The sequence below is a fragment of the Sorex fumeus genome, unplaced genomic scaffold (assembly GCF_029834395.1).
Source record: "Sorex fumeus unplaced genomic scaffold, SorFum_2.1 ptg000162l, whole genome shotgun sequence".
Lineage (NCBI taxonomy): Eukaryota > Metazoa > Chordata > Mammalia > Eulipotyphla > Soricidae > Sorex > Sorex fumeus.
In genome coordinates this window covers 888,659-907,994 of record NW_026606219.1, presented here as the reverse complement: position 1 = coordinate 907,994, position 19,336 = coordinate 888,659, and positions in this window count along the sequence as shown.

The following is a 19,336-nucleotide window of genomic DNA, read 5'->3' as shown; positions in this document are numbered from 1 at the left end:
TTCTGGGGCTGTGGTCATGCTCCAAACTTAACTCTGATTTTCAGGGAGAAAGGTTGGGTGTTTTACTTCCCATTGATCACTTTGTATATAGAGAGATGTCGCGCGGCCGCATAAGCGGCCGCATAAGCGGCCGCGCAGTTTTGAGAAAAAGTCCTAGTTCCCGCATACTCGAGCTGTGCTTGTAGAGGCTTCTGGTCACCGGGGTTCCATCTGGGGGAGGCGGGATAGGCTCTAATCACTTTTAACCAGGATTTAAAATAGCTAATCAAAAGATTCCTCAGCTTTCCATTCAATATCTGTGAGATTTCCAGAAATTCTACTCCTAAAATTGTTAAGACCATTTTTCAAGTGTCTCTTGCCATTGAATGTGTATATACTTGATTCAATTTTGCTTTTAGGGCTACACCTGATAGAGCTCAGGGTTTATTCCTAGGTCTGTGCTCAGAGATTACTTCTGCCATTGCTTTGGGGACAGAATGTAGTGTTGGGGATTGAACCAAGGCTTGGCACATCAGAATTTGCTCTACTATCTGAATTTTAAGTATCTAGTTTATCTTTTAACAAAAACCTCAGATTATTCCTTATAAATAGAATTCCAGAAAGGGTTTTGTTGACTAGCATTCAGTTAAGATATACCCAGTTTCAAACAGACTCCATCTGACTTCTATCCTTTATCTTTACCAACGTTTAAATTTTTACTCAGGAGTGATTATGGAGGATAGATTTGAATATCCTTTCACACAATCTCAGGCCAGCCAGATTTTAATATGGCAAATTCTTCTCTCCTATCTTATTTACTTCAGTAAAGCATATGACCTGAGCCTAAACCAATCAGCATCATTTCCCAGCTATGGTGATTATTTCAAGAGTTGGCACATTACCCAGCTAGAAGTAATGCGAGTCTGAATATTCCTGCGAATGCTGGGGTTAAGAAACAAAACAAAGCAAAACATTCGTTCAGGAGTTCCTGAGAGTCACCTTCCAACTCTGAAAGTTGCTTTTTTTTGATAGATTAACAAATGGACAGGAACAGAATTGTACTGAGCGAGAAAACAGAACTTGATTAATCTTTGAGCCTCTCCATTACCATATGTGGCTGTGTCTGAAGCCAGATCTACCAGTGCTCAGGGTCTGGCAGTGTAAGAGTGAAACAGGTCTGATAACCCTAGACAATCTAGTAGGAATCACTGCAGCAGGTATTTATTACCTGACAGAGTTCAAGGGTCAATGTGGGCTTTTTTTAATTTATTTTTTTCTCAAATTATTTCCCCAGCCCCTAGTTGTAACTTTATTCATTAATAACTGCCCTCTTTCCTCCACCAATGTCCCCAGTTTCCCTTCTACCCCCCAGCTTGCCTCTATGGCAGGTATTTATCCTCCTATTGTCCTAGTGTCCCCTTCCCTAACTTATTTCCCCCCCAACCCCTCCCCCCGCCTCTGTGCCAAAATTTTTACTGAAGACCAGCTCTGCTCTTCCTTTCAAAAGCTTTTCATTAACAAAGCCTTTGGGGTTTTGCTAATCCCTTACAAAATTTCTTTATGTCGAGGTGGACTTTTATATATCTGCCTTACTCTGTCTTTTTAGATGATTTTGGAATGTTGTGACTTTGTGAAAATGACTGTGGACCAGAGGCAGCCCCAGAAGGAGATGACTGATAATTTGCTGTCTACCTTCCCTGCAGCTGCACATTGAGTCCTTTCAGAGGAACCTGGGAAGCACAGCTCCGTGGCCAGCACAGTTACATAAGTATCATCATTATTGTATTATGCTAAATCAGTTTGAGCTGAATTTTCTGCCACATATAGCAAAGAGTTTAAATGACTACTGTGATTGTTTTTGACAGCTTAAGTCCCACTGTTATTCTATAGAGACAATTCTCCCAGACCCATACAGTACTTGGATTTAAGTATCTCAATTTGAGACGTTAGGCAGACATAAGCACTGAAGCTTGACCCGGCATTAGGACTCAGGAATTGATAAAGCTGCTTTTGCTTAAATTGTCCAAATGCATCCTTATGAAGCACATACAGCTGGCATAAGAATGTAAAAAGTGGAGCCCACCATTATTATTCTTCAATATTTGTTTTGGAGGCTCTATCTTTCAGGAAACTACAGTTTAGTTTTTGATAAAAGAATTGTATTACTTTAGAAGAATTCAGTGTGTTAACAAAATGGCTGCAACATTTTTCTTCTTTTTTTCTTATTTCTTTTGCGATGACACAATTAACAGAACACTTACTTTGTATAAGCTGCATCAGAGACAACCAATGATGAAAAAACTCCCATCCCCATAAATAACTAATTTGTTCTGTGCACCAAGAACCTGCTTTAAATGTCCATGCCAATTTATCACCAGACAAGGTTAGTGGCTAGCAAAAATACCGACAGGTCAGAACTATCTAAAGACACATTTGATATTGTGTTAACTCTACAAAAAACACTGAGCAGTTTAAAAAAACAAATTTTACACAGACCGATATTTCATATTTTTTCTTTATCAGGAGTGAGCTGTATATAGGGAGTTTGAATGTTTCATAGAAAAAAAATAATGTGATAGCACTGACTAGCATTTATTAGCATTTTCCTCTTATTCTTCTCTCTCATCTTTATCTTCCTGCACTTATTCTATTCCTTATTCTTGCTTTTTTTCCAGCTTCAACAACTTCCTTTTTGGACATACCAGGCTTTCATTTAACTCAGTATGCAGCAGTGCATTCTTAATATTTTCTCTTCAGCATAGCTGCGCTCTTTTCATAAGGCTGCTTGTCATTTGCAGCAGTGTTGATCCACATCACTCCCAGTTTCTTTGCAATATCACCAATAAATTGGCCATGATGCTCTCCCTTGATTTTTGGATAATACCCAGAACAAAACAAGAAAAAAGACTGAAGGAGACCACTTGGATGCATTAGAATCACTGACCACTGACCTCCTTTGCTGTTTCCCCATTAGGAAAGCGTATAGGTTTTCATTTCTCTTTCATAATGGCCCTTGTTGACCTTTGCCATGTCTTCATATTTTGCTTTCTCTCTAGCAGACATGCTCTTCTATCTCTTAGAGCACTCCTTAGAAAATGAAGGTAATGGAAGCCTCTGGGTGCTTCTTCTTGTGCCCCTCCCAGAAGATTTGCACAAAGGGAGCATAGGATTACTTGGCCAGATAGCACAGCAGGCAGGGTAATTGCCTTGCATGCAGCCGATACAGGTTTGATCCCTGACACCCCATATAGTCCTGTGAGCAAACCAGGAGTGATGTCGGAGTTCAGAGCCAGGAGGGTGCCCTGAGCACCACTGGGTGTGGCTCAAAGACCAAAAAAAGAGAGAGAATGCATAGGATGACATTTTGCTTCTGGCACTCTTAGAATCTCCTTTTGCCCATGTTGAATCATTTTTCCTCGGCAAGGCATTTAATCTCCCAGTGTTTGTCTGGCTCTCACTTGCCCCAGCAATATCTTTGTGAAGCTCAATATACTGCAATGCACATTTTCTTACAGTGAACCAATCACTTGTTCAAAAACCCAGGCATTCTACAGTCCCTAGGCTATATTAAAGATGGTCACAAATTGTTTGCCAGTCTTCTCAACAAGTTCTGGAGTCTGTCTTCCCACAAACCCCTAAATCCACATTGGTCTGTGATTTGCTTTGATCACTGGAATAAAATAAAAGTGATATTATGGGCTATATGAGTCTGGGCCTTCAAACATAATGGCAGCATCTGCTTTCATTTTCTTGGAATCCAACTGCCACATCACAAGAGACCCAGGCTAGCTTTTAAATTTCCATTTTATGTCATCACATTATGTGTGACTGACTCTTCTCTCCAATTTTTTAGTATTAAGTGACATCTTTTTTTAATTGAATTTTATTTTTTAAAAAGTTTTTAATTAAATCACTGTGAGATACACAGTTATAAAGTTGTTCATTATTGAACTTCAATCATACAATGTTCTAACATCTATCTCTTTTCTTTTGGTAGTAAGAATAATGAACATGAGAATACCAAAATATTTTCAAAGCTTCCTATTTATGTTTCTTTGGATATTTACCCAGAACTGGGACTGTTGAATTATAGAATTGCTATGTTTTTAATTTTTTGAGGAATTGGCATACCATTTACTTTAAAAAAATACATACCAATTCACATTCCACTAGCAACACACAAAGGCTTTCATTCCCCCACAACCTCACCAACAGTTATTCTCTTCACTTTTGGAAAATAATCTGGTTGATAATAAGCATCTATGAGATAATATCTAATTGTGATTTTAATTTACATTTACTGATAATTAGTAACGTTAAACACTTTTTCATGTACCTATACTACATTTACATGTTTTCTTTGGAAGAGTGTATATTCAGGTCCTCTACCCATTCTGTGCTGAATTTTACTTTTCTTTGCTGTGGAGTGGTATGTGTTACTTTTATTAATTTTGGATGTTAATCCTTTATCAGGTCAAATCATTGCATTGGCTCCTTTTAATTTTGTTTAAAAATTTTAAAATAATTAAGAATACAATGCATAAAAGCCATCTGCACTGCTATGTTTATTTCAGCATTATTCACAATAGCAAGAGTCTGGAAATAACCCAAGTACCCAAGTACAGAGGACTGAATAAAGAAACTATGGTACAGCTACAGAACAGAATACTTTGCAGCAACCAAGAAAAATGAAGTCATGGAACACCAAGTAAAGGGTATTTGGAGGACCAGCTCAGGTTGGGAGATGCGAGCCGAATGTAGACTATAAATCAAACACAATGGCCACTCAATGCCTCTAGTGCAAACTACAACACCCAAAAGAAAGAGAACAAAAGGGAATACCCCGACATAGAGGCGTGGTGAGGTGGCGGGGGGTGGGGGGGATCGGGTGGTGGTGGTGGAAGGGATATTGGTATCATTGGTGGTGGATGGACACTGGTAGAGTGATGGGTACTCGATCGTTATATGACTGAAACGCAAGCACGAAAGTTTGTAAGTCTGTAACTGTACCCCACGATGATTCAATAAAAAATTTAAAAAAGAAAAAGAAAAAGGAAGAAAAATTAAGTCATGAAAAATTCTTATACATGGGTGGACATGAGAGTATCATGCTGAGTGAAATGAGTTAGAGAGAGGGACAGACTTAGAATGATTGCACTCATTGCCATATACTAAAAACACATAGTTTGAGAATAATATCCAAAGACAATAGAAACAAGGGCCAGGTGTAGGGAGTGCAGTTAGGACAGTGATGGAGGTGTGCAGTTAGGACAGGTAAGGGATCACTCGGACAATGATAGTTGGAATTGATCACTGTGGAAAAGAACTGAGTGCTGAAAGGAGGTAAAGTGATATGCATGATACTCTTTTAGTAACAGTATTACAAACCACAGAACCTAAAAAGAAAAAAGTGAGAGAGAATGAGAAAGAAAGAGAGAGAAAGAGAGAAAGAAGTGGATAAGTGTCTTCCACAGAAGCAAGCTATGGAGGTAAGAGGAGGATTGGGAGGGAACCTGAGGACATTGGTGGAAGGAAATGAAGGGATGGGTGTTGGAATATTGATGACTGAAACTCAGTCATGAAGAACTTTGTACTGTGCATCTCATGGCGATTCACTTAAAAAATTGCCTGCCAAATCTGCCAGTGCTCCAGAACTACTTCTGCCCAGTGTTCAAGGATCACACCCCTGGTGGTACCCAGAGACCAGGTGGTGTCAGAGATCAGACCTGGTATCCAGAATGTAAAACATGTGTCCCAGTCCTTTGAGCTATCTCCCCAGCCCATCATTTTGTTGATGCTGTATTGTGCTTTGCAGAGGCCTTTGTGATCTTTGCTTCCTGGACTCTGAGCACTAAAGGTCAAAGAGTATGCCTTTCATGTTTTAGTCTCTAACACTGAACAGTGTCTGACACCAGCAAGTATTTAATGTTCCTTAGAATAAAAGACTGCCATTTTATTGCTCATTTTTCCAACCCTGTGTTGTGCTCACATTTGTAGTGCCAAGAGCATTTTGTCAAGTCCAAATCATATGAAAAGCAATCATTTTGGAAAAATTTTCTTTAATTATACCAGCTAGAAGCAATCTTTCCATTCTTTTCTTTTCATCATTTGAATGAATGTTACTTTTAGAATATCATTTTATTTTTTACGTTACTTACTTGGAGGGTTTTGGGTTGTTATGTGGCCCAATAAGTTTACCCTATATCTTTGTTTCTCATTCTGTACAATTTTGTAATATCACATTTCACTACACAAATCCAAAAAATCAGGTGCTTGATTTGCTCGTCTTCCATGCAGCTAGAAGGGCTGGCACATGACCAAGGCTGAATCAGTGAAATATATCTGCCGCATGCTTTGTATTGAAGGCTGGAAAGGTAAAGCATGAATAATGATCTTGTGGCACTGGACATGGTGGCAGCAACACCCAGTATGCAGAGCAAAGATGCCAATAAGATGCCAGGACCTCATGGTCACAATCCAAATCACAACATCCAGGAGTCACAGGAATAAAGGAGTGATATTGAAAGAATGATTATTGAACAAAATTTGTCCTGTTCTTCCAGCTTCCCTACTTCCTTTGGTTTCTGTACAGTCTCTGAATGTGGTACTCTAACTCTCCCAGAAGTTGTATGAAAATCTTATTATCTGTGTCTGGATCAAAACAGCCCTAACTTGAAAAGAATGGTAAAGACTGAAGACAAGGCTCTGCAGAGTTTTATACACAGGAGATATTCACAAAGTTTATCATGAGTTATTGAAAAAAACTGATAGTGGTTGGTTAATCTTTTCCATAAATTGCTTTTGATATTTTAAAAATAATTATCAGTGTTTCTTGGTATAAGGACACTTACTTCAACACATTCCACATTTGGAGAAAATATTTTAATTACTGAAGTTGATTCCATTAAACTCTAAAATATAAAATGATATGATTGACCAGATATTCCAGTACTTGATGAAACTGAGAGCTAAGAGAAGTACTTTGATAACCATTCTAGGCTCTTCTAAGAACTTTATGGCGAATATAGGGAAGGAAGAAACTTGGAATAAATACAAACTTGCTATATTTCCAGGGCTAAACTGACATTCACTTATGCATACATAGAAGTTTACATGTTATGGAGTGATGTGCATATGAATCTGTGTGCACACATTTGATTGCAAATGTAGCTTCATACCATCTAGAGAGATAGTAGAGGTACAAGTTTATTTTGGTCAATTTAAACAAAATCAATCAAAAGATAAAATTGTTGAAAAATAATACTTGGATGTGAAATTTTCTGTTTTGTTTTTTCTATTTATTGACTTACAAATTGCAGGAGAAAAAATACATTCAGATGACAGACACTCATAAAACACTCATAAAACACAGTGTTAATTTTGCCAGCTTGGACTTGTTATGCAAAAACCCATCTGAGGCCTATAAACTCTAAAAATCTTCCAGTTTTGTTTCACCTGAGATCAGGTGACTCTACAAACCCATTAGATGCCATTCAAATATGCTATTAGGAAATTGAATACAGATCATCTCTGCTTTGTTCTGACTTATTCTTTTCTACCTACACATGCATCTCTACAGCACTATTCCCTCTGTTTCCTGGTCTAGCTATTGCTTCAAATAATTGCAGAAACCATTTTCTTTCCTGGATTTGAGAGATAATGGAACATGATTGATTTGGGACAATTCAAAGGATTTTATTCTCCTTGTTTGTTTTTTAGCAAAAGGACAAAATAAGGCACTCCAGCTTCAACTTTAGTCAGAAACAAATCTAGCTCCTACAAAGAAATCATGTATTTTTTACCTTTGGAATATGATTTTTAAAATCTCTCTCTTATTATGAGCACCTTTCAAAACACATATTAGTCAGGAACACTTTAGTGCAATCAAGTATAGAATTCTTTCTTTTTTGGAGGGCCTCCAAAGTGGTGTTCGGTGGACATAAAGATCACTCCTGGCTATTCTCTGTCAACTGGACTACACAGTTCAAAGCTATGACCGAAGGATACATACTGTCCAGGCTCTGAAGTGCTGGGGACTACCAAGACCACCCCTGGTAGGTGCTTAGGGGCATCCAGAGCTATATACAGCAATGCTTGGGGGACCATGTAGTGCCGGAAATCAAATAATATATGGCATGCACCTTAATGCCTATATCATTTACCTCTCCCATAGCTTTCTTTTATCTTTCCAGGTTTTTGTTTTTGGGCTTTTGGACCACACCCGGCAGTACTCAGGGGTGTCTCCTGGCTCTGCACTTAGGAAATAGTTCTGGCATTGCTTGAGGGACCATATGTGGTACCAGGGATTGAACCTAGATAGGCTGTGTGAAAGGCAAATGTCTTAGCTGCTATACTAATTGTTCTGACCCCTCCCAGAGCTTTCTTTCTTTTATAAAAAATAATATAGGAGTATTGCTATTTGTTCAGTCATTGGTAAGTTGACAGAATTGGGCATGAACTCCACATTACATTTTTTAAATTGTATCACTGTGAGATAGTTACAAAGCTTTCATGTTTGAGATTCAGCCATACAATGATGAAACAACCTTACCTCCACCAGTGCACATTTTCCACCACCCATTTCCCAGTCCTCACCCTGCCTCTATGGCAGACAATTTCCCCAGTTTTCTCTAATTTTGGCCATTGGAGTGATAGCACAGCGGTAGGGCGTTTGCCTTGCATGCAGCCAACATGGCCGACCCGAGTTCGATTCCTCTGCCCCTCTCGGAGAGCCCGGCAAGCTACCGAGAGTATCTCGCCCACATGGCAGAGCCTGGCAAGCTCCCCGTGACGTATTCGATATGCCAAACACAGTAAGAACAAAGTCTCCAATGGAGACGTTACTGGGTCCGCTCGAACAAATCGATGATCAACGGGAGGGCCTTTACCTTTACCTTTACTTATGTTTTGCTCGAAATTTCCCACCACTATTCAAGCCTACCTGCCAGGGACACTGTCCTCCCATTGTTTATCGATTTTGCTTGAGCGGGCCCAGTATTGTCTCCATTGTTGTTGCTGTGTTTGGCATATCAAATACGCTATATAATTTATTTTCCATTGCTCATTTTGAATATCATGAGAGCTCACACGGCTGCAATTGTAAATGTAAATTTCTAGATTGTAAATGATTGGGTTCCAGAGACATCTCTGTATGACACTAATCCATTTTGGGATTCAATTGGGAGTCTCTGGGCCAGGGCTGTTGGTGCACTAAGATGGCACCCGAAGGCAAATTGTGCGCATGACAGCCAGTCTACTGGGTGGGCGGGGACCCGGGGAGGGACAGCCCGGGTCCTCTGCCGCCATGCGGCCTGGATATTCAGTCCTGGACCCAGAGCTTTCTTGATTCTAGAAATGTTCTAAAATTTTGCTTCTTTGGTGCATTAACATGTAAAGAACAAGGAAATCTGCTTTATGCTGTAGAGGCACTGACATTTTTATTTCATTACTTTTAATGAATTAAATATTTATGAGACTTCATTTGGATTTATTTGGGTTTGAGTTTATTTATTTGGGCTTTATTTGAACTTGGGAGAGAGCTCAAGTGGTAGAACTTGTGAGATGTAGAGCTCAAGTGGTAGAACTTGGGAGAGAGCTCAAGTGGTAGAACAAGTGTGAGATGCTGAGTTTGATTCCTGGTATTTCATGACACCTAAGCACCACCTCTGAAGCCCTTGACCCCACCAGGCCCAGCGAACAATGGTTAGGCCAGAGCACCACTAGGCTGAGGATTACCAGATGTGATTCCCCCTCTCTCCACAAGCATCACTAGAGGTGGCTTTCATAAAATAAAATTTTATTTAATGAATTTTATTTAATGAATTTTCATGCCAGAAGGACAGTACCACATAGAATTAGTGTGCAAAAATGCAAATCTCCAATACAAGTATTAATATTAAAATTTAGGGGTAGCAGAGGCAAGGTGTGGGATGGGATGGGGGTGGTGGGAGGGATACTGGGGACATTGTTGGTGGAAAATGTTCACTAGTGGAGGGATGGGTGGTCGATCCTTGGAAGAATGAAACTCAATCATGAAAATTTGTAACTGTATCTCACAGTTATTCAATTTTAAAAAACTGTAACTGTAACTATATCTCACGGTGATTCAATTTAAAAAAAGGAAAAAAGATCTGCAATTTAAAAAATAAAATTTAAGTGTAGGAACACGAAAGATTTAATTTAAAAATTTGTTTTCATTTATATATAACCAGCTTACCATTGTATGGGATTGCAGGGCATTTAGCTTCGTATCTTGTATGTGTGTAATTTTCCCCACTCAGTTTATTTTAGTGCTTTCCCACCACCCAAAAGTCCCTTCTCCTAATTCTTCTCCTCCCCTTCCTTTTTAATAAATACTATAGAGTTCACCGTCTAGGAGTTACTTTTATTGTTCCTTTCTAGTCTATTTGATGTGGTAATTCATATTCTACATGAGTGAAATTATTTGATAATTATTTTTTACTTCCTTGTTATTTTTTTTGTCTTTTTGGTTCACACTCGGTGATGCTCAGTGGTTACTCCTGGCTCTGCACTCAGGAATTACTCCTGGCTGTGCTCGGGGGACCATATGGGATGCCAGGGACAGAACCCAGGTCAGCCACGTGAAAGACAAACACGCTACTCACTGTACTTATCGCTCCAGCCTCTTTACTTGCTAATTTTACTTGGCATAATTACCTCGATTTCTGTAAGTTTTTTTTTTCTCCACGGTATAATTTAACTTTTCTTTAATAGGTGGAGTAGTATTTTATTGCCACAGTTCCTTTATCCACTCATCTGTTGATGGTCATTAAGGTTGATTTCACGTTTGGGGTATCATGACTAATGTTACAAATGAACACAGGAGTGCAAATAAAATTTCAAATGACTGTTCACATATCCCTTGAATAAGTGCCCAGAGTGCCTATTGCTGAATAATGCGGAATTTCCATAGTCTTTAAATTTAAGCTGTCACATGTGTTGCCATATCATATAGCTACTAGATATTCCAGGACTAAGATGTAATCCTTCCCATATTTATGCCATGATATCCTTAACATAAGTACCTTCATCTTTATGCTAATTGCTTTGTGTCTACAAATGCCATCATCTCTACCTCCAAATCATCATATCTGCATCCCAGTGAGAAAAAATGGGGAGAGACAGAGACTCACAAATGAGTCTTGGAAGAGATCAACAGGCTGTAGAGATGTCTCCAGACCCCGCACCAGGCTGAATCTCATCTGGGGCACTTCGGAGAGGGGCAGGTGAGCCCACCACTCACCCCAATAGAGCACCAGCAGATGAAACCCTCCAGAACCCAAGTGCTGCCATGCTCACAGCTAATCTCCACAGACTTGGGACGAGCCTCATGAATGAATCTGTTGAAAAAGCTCAGGAAGAGTTTAATCCATGAGTGAATCTGTTGAAAAACTCAGTTATGTGGTTTTTGTGGCCGAAATATCCAGGCTTTCATGGAGTCAGGAACGGGAAGACCTCCCTCCACCCCCCACCCCATTCTTCGGGAGCCTGGCAGTCATGCCCATGAACTACCTCTGACGCCACATAAGCTCATTAATGTTCAGACTCATAAATAAATCTCGGAAGAGATCAACAAGCTTCAGCGATACCTCTGTACCACAAAGTCACCACCCAGTTAAAAATTTAACCCAGCTTTATCACTCTATTTAAAATTTTAGAGTTCCTGGAGTGTGCAGCTGCATTCACAGTCTCAAGACATCTCAGACTCTATTCCATTGATGGGCCCACATTGGATGAGGCGTAAAGTAGAAGGCAGCCAATCTCCATCAAAAAGAATAATATTAGCACACAAAGCTCAACCTGTAACAATTGGTTAGTAATCTCTTCTACAGGGGCTTAACGGCTCCAGGGTGAGATACAATAATCTTCCACTTTTCTAAGGAAATTTTTGATCATTTTTAGTGGATTATTCATAACAAGCAATACAAAATAAATAATTTAGGGCATGCTATTTGGGTAGCTTGGGTGGTGGGTGGGAAAATTTGAAATAATGGTGATGGAAGGTGTAATGGTGGTGGGATTGGTGTTAGAATATTGAATGTAATAAATTACTGTAATAACTTTCTAAAATTAAAATAAAATTTATATAAATAAATAAATAGAAAAAAGGGAGAGAAACGTGAGAAACTAGAAATTGTACATGCCATATGGCTAGTTTTAACTGTAATGGAAATTGGGAAATGAAACTTTTGGTTTTCACAGCTTCTATAGTAGAGATAGGAGAAAAGGAGAGGAGTTTGGGTGAGTCAATTTATAATGTCTGTCTCATCACCAAAAGTTATTGGAGCCTCATGGGTTACTGAAAAAATAGGCAGTGAAAGGAAAATAATTGCTTAGGTAGCTTTCTGGCAAGGTGCCCTCTATCAAATTAATATGTGAAAATTAATATGTGGCCTTATGTAAGTGTGTCCAATTTCAGTTTATTAAATATGTTATACTTAAGTGCAGAGAGGTAGATGATATTTCTAAAATCAAACAAGATAAAACTTTGAGGTTTTCTCAACATTGTTTGATGAGTGCAATTAATGTGGGGAAGTTTTTGTTTTTTCAAAATAAAATAAGACTTACATTTACAGGGGCCTGAGTGATAGTAGGGCACATGCCTTGCAGGTGGCCAACATGGGTTTCATCCTTGTCATCCCATATGTTCACCTGAGCCAAACTAGGAGTGATCCTTCATCTTAGAGCCAGGGGTCAGTCCTAAGCACTGTCAGGTGTGAGCCCCAACCCAACCCCCTAAAATACCCAAACCAAAGACTTAAATCTAAGGACCAGAGTTATAGCACAGCTGGTAGGGCATTTTCATTGCATGTATCTGACTTTGGTTCAATCCCCAGGATCCTATATGGTCTCCCAAGCCCGCCAGGAATGATCCCCGAGCACAGAGCCAGCAATAAGCCCTCAGCATCGCTAGGTATAGCTTACAAACAAACAAACAAACAACATAAAAAACAAAGACTTAAGTCTACATACTATATTATACAAAGACATAACAATATACAGGAGAAAGATGATCTAGTACATAAAATACCAGAGGTGATTTTAAATACCCAGGCTGCTCTTATGACCAATTAATTCATTCTTCAAGGTAAGAGTGAAGTGCAGCTAATTTTGAGACTGTGTTGTGGTTGCCTACTGCTTCATAACAAAGTATCCTAAGCCTTTGCTCCTTAAAACAACCATTATTAAAACATTGTTCACAATAATAAAAATTCTTCTCTTCCACATGGTGTTGACAATAATTATTCCATGATGTTCAGTGATTAGATAGGCAGATCTAACCATACACTTGGTGTCTTGACATAAATGGTTCTTTTGAGGCTGAGATCAGGTGGGTCTGTTGACTATAGGTCCATGTGTGGCCTCTCTTTGACTGGAATAGTAAAAGAGTTTTTATCCAATTTAGGGCAGTTCAGGCATCTTGGAGTCAATAATACAGTGAATCAGGTAGATTATGACCTAGCCTTAGAAATCACAGTGTCACTTTTGGCATGATCTATTGGTTAAATAAGTCAGCACATCAATAAGTTTCAAGGGGAAGGACATAGATCCTTTCTGTTGCTTTTGGTTAATAAAATACTGGGTAGCAAATAAACAGTAGAAGATGATTTTTATAGTGCTAGAAACTGTAAGTCCAAGATCATAGTCACATTTTGGTAAGGGATCTTCTTGGTTCATATCCTATGCTTCTCCCTGTGGCGTCACATGATGGAGGAGGTGAGGGAATGCCTTTGAGTTTCTTTTATAAGGACACTGATACCATTCATTAGGGCTTTACCATCATGATTTAAGCATCTCCTAAGGCCTCACTAGATATATCACCACCTTTGGATTAGGATTTCCACATATTAATTTTAAGGAGGGCACAAAACCTAGATCATTGTACACTCAACTCAATAAGAAGAAAGTCAAATATTTGTGACTCAACCCTTTTGGAAAACAGTATGGATGCTTCTCAAAAAATTAAAAATTGAGTTCCTATTCTACCCAGCAATGCCACTTCTGGGAATATATCCTGGAGGTGCAAAAAAGTATAGGAGAAATGACATCTGCACTTGTATGTTCATTGCAGCACTGTTTACAATAGCCAGAATCTGGAAAAAACTCGAGTGCCCAAGAACAGATGACTGGTTAAAGAAACGTTGGTACAACTACACAATGGAATATTCTGCAGCTGTTAGAAAAGATGAAGTCATGAAATTTACATACAAGTGGTTCTACATAGAAAATATCATGCTAAGTGAAATGAGCCAGAAAGAAAGGGACAGACATAGAAAGACTGCACTCATCTGGGGAATATAAAGTAACAGAATGGGAGACGAACACCCAAGAATAGTGGAGATAAGTACCAGGAGATCTGCTCCACCGCTTGGAGGCTGGCAGCACATGCTATAGCGGGGGGTGGGGGGGTGGCGGGGAAGCAGCTCAGATAGAGAAGGGAATACCAAGTAAAAGATGTTTGGAGAATTCACTCAGGATGCAAGATGCGTGCTGAAAGTAGACTATAGACTGAACACAATGGCCAATCAATACCTCTATTGCAAACCACAACACCCATAAGGAAAGAGATAGAACAAAAGGGAATGCCCTGCAACAGAGGTGGTGTGGGGTGTGGGGGATGTAGTGGGGGTAGTGGGAGGGATACCAGGATCATTGGTGGTGGAGAATGGGCACTGGTGAAGGGATGGTTACTCGATCATTGTATGACTGAAACATAAGCACGAAAGTTTTTAAGTCTGTAACCACGGTGATTCATTAAATAAAAAAGAAATTGCAAGTGAAAAAATATTTGTGGCCATGTTCCCCCATCAACTCCAATTTTATTGAAATATAATTTATACACAACACTGCATAAGTTGAAGGTATACAGAGTAATAACATGATATACAGATATTGCAGAATGACCACTAGTTGTGGTCAGACTTTTAAATCACCACAGACATTATAGAGCAGTGGTTCTCACACTGCTCACAATGTACATTTGTTATCCCCTAGGGGGTTCCTGTTGAATTTCATATTCTTATTCAGAAGGTTTGGAATAGAACGCTCTATCGATGAATACCAACGTTAATGGTCTTCAGACCACACATTGAATAGCATGGGTGTAAGAGGATTTGGACTGCAAGCAGTCAGGTGTACCTTTCTGAACGCTCTATACCAGAGTCGCGCAGAAGCCAATTGCTCCTGTCTTTGTCTCTCTCTTTGTGTGTGTGTGTGCGCGTGTGGGTGTTTGTGTGTGCTCACGCAGGGATGTGCAGTATGTAATCAGACTTGTTAAAAGGAATCTATCTCGGGCCTGGAGCAATAGCACAGCGGGTAGGGTGTTTGCCTTGCACGTGGCCGACCCAGGTTCAATTCTCAGCATCCCATATGGTTCCCTGAGCACCGCCAGGAGTAATTCCTGAGTGCAGAGCCAGGAGTAACCCCTGTGCATTGCCGGGTGTGACCCAAAAAGCAAAAAAAAAAAAAAGTAATCTATCTTTCTGAAAGAAAAAACATATCCAAAAAACTAATCAGGTTCAAACAGTGAGCAAAGAAATAATAATCAGCTTTTTAGCAATACCTATTGTTTAATTAAGCAGCTTTTACTGTTTTGATGAATGCTTTTCCAGGACAACCTGGGATCTGGATCATACAGTGAGAATTGGGTTCGATTTCTAGCACAGCTACTCAGTTGCTTGCAAGCATATATATTTTATTTTTTATCCTTTAGTTTTCGGAGAGGAAGGTTAGAGGATGGGGGACTTGGGACACACCCAGCGGTGCTCAGGGCTTATTCCTGGCTCTTTGCTCGAGATTACTCCTAGTGGGGATTGAAGAACCATATAGAATGCTGGGGACTGAACCCAGGTTGGATGCAGGCAGGACAAGTGCCCTACCCGCTGTACTATAGCCCTAGCCATTATGCTTTAGTTTTATTTTTATCTATAAAATACAGACAAGTAGAGATCTTCCCTAAGGTCTCTTCTAGCTGAGATTCTCCACAATCCAGTTTAACAAGTGATGATACTTCTTTCACTGGAAGCGTAAATTTGTCTCAAATATGTGACAAAAAAAGACAGTACTATGAGCTCATATGTCTGGGTTCCTCTCCTGTTCCAGGGTTGCTCATTGCCTCAGTGAGAATCACCTGCTCTAACCTCAGTCCTAACCAGAATTCTGCAGTCAGCCATAATCCTGTCTTACAAAAGCCATCACTCACCATCATACTACAGCCATGAGTCTCCTAGATATTGAATTAAAACTTGAAAATTTTAAGAAAAAACTTTTTCTCCAACCAAAACATTTATCTCTGTGACAAGGACAAATATACTGGGTAATTAGGTTTCTGCTGTGATGGTGCTGTGCAACAGGCAATGCCAAAGTTCAGCGTCTTAGGTAAAACAGAATTTAATTTTATTAAGTGATCTCACGATTGGTTTGAGAATTTCTTCCTTGCCTGAAGGTCAAGTTTAGGCCTGCTTTTTAATTCTGATAACAAGAGCACAAGTCATGTTATTTTCATAGCAATGGTGATGTCACAAAATATTAAGTTAACTCAAGCAGGCACACTTAGGGCCTTTACTCATGTTATGTACACTTTTGTCCCATTGCAAGTTACAGGAATCAAAACCAAGGAAATATACTCTTATCTACTTAACTGGGAGTCAATGCAAGTCACATAGCAAAGGGTATATGTATATAACTTTAATAAATATATTTTATGCATAGTTTTATCTTAGCAAGTTTCTACTACAACATAAAATCTAAAATGATATTCCCTTATTCAAATTAGGAATGGGGAAATAGCTCAACCAATCTATTACAATGGGGCAGAACTTTCTCCCAATGTTTTATTATGAAAAATTTAAAACAGAAAATCTGAAAGAATTTTACAAGGCACCCACATTCTCTATACCTATAGTGTAATTAATATTTTCCTATACTTTCTTTAGTACATTATTCCATCTCTTTATCCAGTTATCACATTTACTTTGATACATTTTAATATAACATGAATACTGCAGTACTTTTCACAAATAGAGAATAATTTTTCAGTATAATACTTCTATGGATAATTTTCCCGTTTGAGTTAACACACAATAAAATGCACAAATATCACAAGGTACTGGTTGAACTCCACAAGAAGAAATCAATCACCCAACCCCATCAAAAAATGGGGTGAGGAAATGAACAGAAACTTTTGCAAAGAAGAAATCCGAATGGCAAAAAGGCACATGAGAAAATGCTCTACATCACTAATCATCAGAGAGATGCAGATCAAAACAACAATAAGATATCATTTCACACCACAGAGACTGGCCCACATCCACAAGAACAAAAGCAACCGGTGCTGGCGTGGATGTGGCGAGAAAGGGACCCTCCTTCACTGCTGGTGGGGATGCCGGCTGGTCCAACCCTTTTGGAAAACAGTATGGACGATTCTCAAAAAATTGGAATTTGATCTCCCATTTGACCCAGCTATAGCACTCCTGGGAATATATCTCAGAGAGGCAAAAAGGAATAGTCGAAGTGACATCTGCACTTGTTTGTTCATTGCAGCACTCTTTACAATAGCCAGAATCTGGAAAAACCCTGAATGCCCGAGAACAGATGACTGGTTAAAGAAACTTTGGTACATTTACACAATGGAGTACTATGTAGCTGTTAGAAAAGATGAAGTTATGAAATTTACATACAAGTGGTACTACATGGAAAGTATCATGTTAAGCGAAATGAGTCAGAAAGAGTGGGATAGACACAGAAAGATTGCATTCATCTGGGAAACATAAAGCAACAAAAAGGGAGACTAACACCCAGGAATGGCTGAGATTAGTACCAGGAATTTTGTTCCATGACTTGAAAGCCAGTCACACGTGCTAGGTGAAAAGGAAGCTCAGATAGAGAAGAGAGCACCAAATAAAGGGTGTTGTGAGGACCCTCCCAGGGTGGGAGAAGCATGCTAAAAGTAGTCTATAGACCAAACATGATTGCCACTCAATGCCTCTCTTGCAAAACACAGTACCCAAAAGAAGAGAGAGAGAGAACAAGGGGGAATGCCCTGCCACAGAGGCAGGGTGGGACGGGGGGGATGGGGGGTGGGGGGTATGCTGGTGGTGGAGGATGGGCACTGGTGGAGGGATGGGTACTTGATCATTGTATAATTGAAACCCAAGCACAAAAATTTATAAGTCTATAACTGTACCTCATGGTGTTTCACTAATAAAAAAATGCACAAATATCAAGTAGACAATTCCACAAGCTTTGATAAAATAAAAAATCTGGGTAACCTAAACTCTAAGATACACTGCATTACCATTATTCCAGAAAGTTGCCTTGGGACATAGCTTTCAGCAATGCTCCCGGCATCTCTCTCCATGCCAAATTATAAACAAGGGCTCCAGCAAAACTCAGTTTTCTTTTGTTTTGTTTTTATTTTTGTGTCACACCCTGCAATGCACAGGGTTTACTCCTGGCTCATGCACTCAGGAATTACTCCTGGAGGTGCTCGGGGAACCATATGGGATGCTGAGTATTGAACCTGGATTGGCCTTGTGCAAGGTAAATGCCCTACCCTCTGTGCTATCGCCCCAGACCCATCTGTCTTTAATTTTTTTTAAATGCTGATGTACTGCTCAGGGGACACACATGGTTTGGGGGATTAAACCCAAACCTCCTGCATTTAAAGTACATATTCCAGTCCATTTAGCTATCTAGCCAGATGCCCCCACCACCATCACTGCCTTTCTAATTTTTTTTAAATTTGTATTAAAACACCGCAATTTACAAAGTTGTTCATAATATAGTTGTTTTGGTCATTTAGTATTCTACCACCACCCGTGTGATTTTCCCTACACCAATGTCACCAGTTTCCTCCCAACATCAACCTGCCCCTTAATCACATAGCAAATTTACTTCATATTGATTGCTACAATAAAACTTAACAAAATGGCAAATAGAGTGCTCAGAAAATAAGTAAAACCAATTTGTTATGTTATATTAATTTCACCTATGTCACGGTCCTCCCGTTGTTCATTGATTTGCGCGAGTGGGCCCAGTAACGTCTCCATCGTGAGACTGTTGTTACTGTGTTTGGCATATTGAATACATCATGGGTAGCTTGCCAGGCTCTGCCGTGCGGGTGAGATACTCTCGGTAGCTTGCTGGGCTCTCTGAGAGAGGCGGAGGAATCAAACTCGGGTCCGCCATGTTGGCCAATTGTAAGGCAAATGCCCTTCCGCTGTGCTATCGCTCCAGCCCAATTTCACCTATGTAAATAAAGAAATTAAAAATAAAATATAATACAAATGCATATTCTCATTTACAGAGGTAAGTTTTCATCTCGGGAATCTAAACT